The following is a 2,787-nucleotide window of genomic DNA, read 5'->3' on the forward strand; positions in this document are numbered from 1 at the left end:
ATTTTCTGATATATCAGGAATGAGACCACCTCCTCCCTATCACCCCATCTTCAGCTGCAGGCAAGATCAGCCACCCCATAACCTCCAAACCCAGGGCTCTGTGAGCTTCCAAAATGAATTTCATCGTGCTTTCAATACCAGTTCACCTTGTATCACCATCAGAAATCCAAGCTTCCCAGTTCACCTAATTTCACAGGTATTTATCACCACTCTGCTCTCAGCATCACCAATCCAATCACATCTTCCACATTCTTGGTCATCCAAGCCCTTCCACCAAAGTTTGTTTCCAGTTATCAGAAAATTCCTCTAATTCTTTAACCTGTTTATTACACATTTCCTTCAGATTTTGGCTGAAATTAGCCTGACTCCAGCAAACCCTGCTTTTCCTAGGGTGCTTCATGTGGAAAATGTCTTTATTTTTCCCCCCACCAAGACGGAGTCTCACTCTGTCGCCCAGGCTGGAGTGCAGTGTCGCAATCTGGGTTCACTGCAACCTCTGCCTTCTGGGATAAAGCAATTCTCCTGACTCAGCTTCCCGAATAGTTGAGATTATAGGTCCATGCCCCTACACCCGGCTACATTTTTTTATATTTTTAATAGAGATGGGGTTTCATCATGTTGGCCAGGCTGGTCTCAAACTCCTGACCTTGTGATCTGCCCACCTTGGCCTCCCAAAGTGCTGGGATTACAGGTGTGAGCCACTGCTCCCAGCCTATTTTTTCCTCTTATATGCTATGTACTACATATGCTTGAGGTATTATCCTCTCTGCTCCCTGTTGCTACTTCCAAACTGTCATTTCTATTTCACTCTTCAAAAAGCTCATGTCTTTTGAAAAACATGTTCTCATATTTTGCCACTATGAATTCCCTTCTTGGTACATAAATCAGGGACCTCTGAGTCACGGCTCTTTATCCAGTATATATGTTCTGTCATCATGGCTATCTACTTCAAAATCCAACTAGATGACCCAACTAACACCTGGACCTCAATCCCTTTGTTTCTTTAACTCTAATAATCTTGTCCTCCATCACTATTCCATGACTCACTCACATGTCATATCTAGACATTGTCATCACCCTGTAGTGTCTCTGAATTTCTCTTTTGAACATCTCATTCTGTCATCTCCTATTCTTCTAGTCTACTTACTCCAGTACTCCATTCATGCAATTCACCAGTTCATTGCTAGCACTAATTCATTGACCCTATAACTTTTCTTGATTCATCTTAACCTGTGTCCTCACATGTCACTCTTACAACATGTTTTTCATCATTTCCATCCTATTGCTACTTTTTTTGAGAGAGAGAGAGAAACTGAGTCATACTCTATCTATCACTATCTATCACCCAGGCTAGAATGCAGAAGCATAATCAAGGCTCACTGGCCTCAACTTTCTGGGCTCAAGCATTCCTCCCCTCTCAGCCTCCTCAATAGCTTAGACTACAAGGTGCTGGCCACCACACCCAGCTAACTTTCTTACTTTTGTGGAGATGGAGGGCTCATTTTGTTGCCTAGGCTGGTCTTGAATTCCTGGGCTGAAGCAATACTCCTGCTTAGGCTTCCCAACATGTTGGGATTATAATCATGAGGCACTGTGCCCAGCTTTACTTTCTAATAAATGTCCTTAATGCCCCTTTTTCTTTCCACCTCAATTATTCTTCCCTGGCAAAATCTAAACACTGGTCAAATCCAACTAACTCTTAATCTGTTCCTACATTCAAGTGGTTGAGCACTGCTGGAGAATATTACATAATTATGCTTATTGGAATCAGCATGAACAACATCTTGCCAAAGACAATGGCTAATTCTATGCCTTCATCTGTCGCTTCCTGCTCATTACAAGATATTTTTCTCTAGATATGTTACCTATTATTGTGTGTTTCAGGTTGAGTGTGCCTGCATTTAAAACCACCATAAGTTCATTTTTATATAGAATTTGCTCAAGATAACATTCCATAAACCAGTGACTTGACCTCTTTACCGCCTCCTTTTTAGCTCTTCGAAGAGTGACAAAAATACAAGATTTCCCTACAACTAGCTATAGCAAAAATTTGCTACAGAACACATATTTAGTACATCATACGTTTGCTTTCTGCTGTGTTTTGCTTATTTCGCCTTTAAGAATCTATGGCCTAGATTAGCCTTTAAATAACTAGTCATTTAACATTGTAATCCATTAACCATTTTATCTTTCCCTTGTCCCCCACACACGATTTTGGACCATAAGTAATTTCCATCTTCCAACTATAAGAGATTGTTCAATGGCATTTAACTTCCTACTGTCAGATGTTGTTAAATGCACTGACTCAGTTCTTCCAAAGCCGATAAAGAATGAGTCTTCACCTGGTACCTTTGCTTTGTCCTACGTCTCAAACTCAACAGGCTCCAAATCTTGAGTCTCTACAGAATGCATCCACTTTAGAAAAACTGCATTGTGTCAGGCTGGGTGTTGTGGCTCATGCCTGTAATCCCTGTAAGCACTTTGGGAGGCTGAAGCGGGTGAATCACCTGAGGTCAGGAGTTTGAGACCAGCCTGACCAATATGATGAAACCCCATCTCTACTAAAAATATAAAACTTAGCAGGGTGTGGTGGCATGTACCTGTAATCCCAGCTACTTGGGAGGCTGAGACAGGAGAGTTACTTGAACCCAGAAGGCAGAGGTTACAGTAAGCTGAGATTGCAGCATTGCACTCCAACCTGGGCAACAGGAGCAAAAGGAAGGAAGGAAAATAGGAATGAAGGAAGGAAGGAAGGAAGGAAGGAAGGAAGGAAGGAAGGAAGGAGGA

Source organism: Sapajus apella, unplaced genomic scaffold (assembly GCF_009761245.1).
Source record: "Sapajus apella isolate SASKATOON/1434 unplaced genomic scaffold, GSC_monkey_1.0 scaffold27, whole genome shotgun sequence".
NCBI lineage: Eukaryota > Metazoa > Chordata > Mammalia > Primates > Cebidae > Sapajus > Sapajus apella.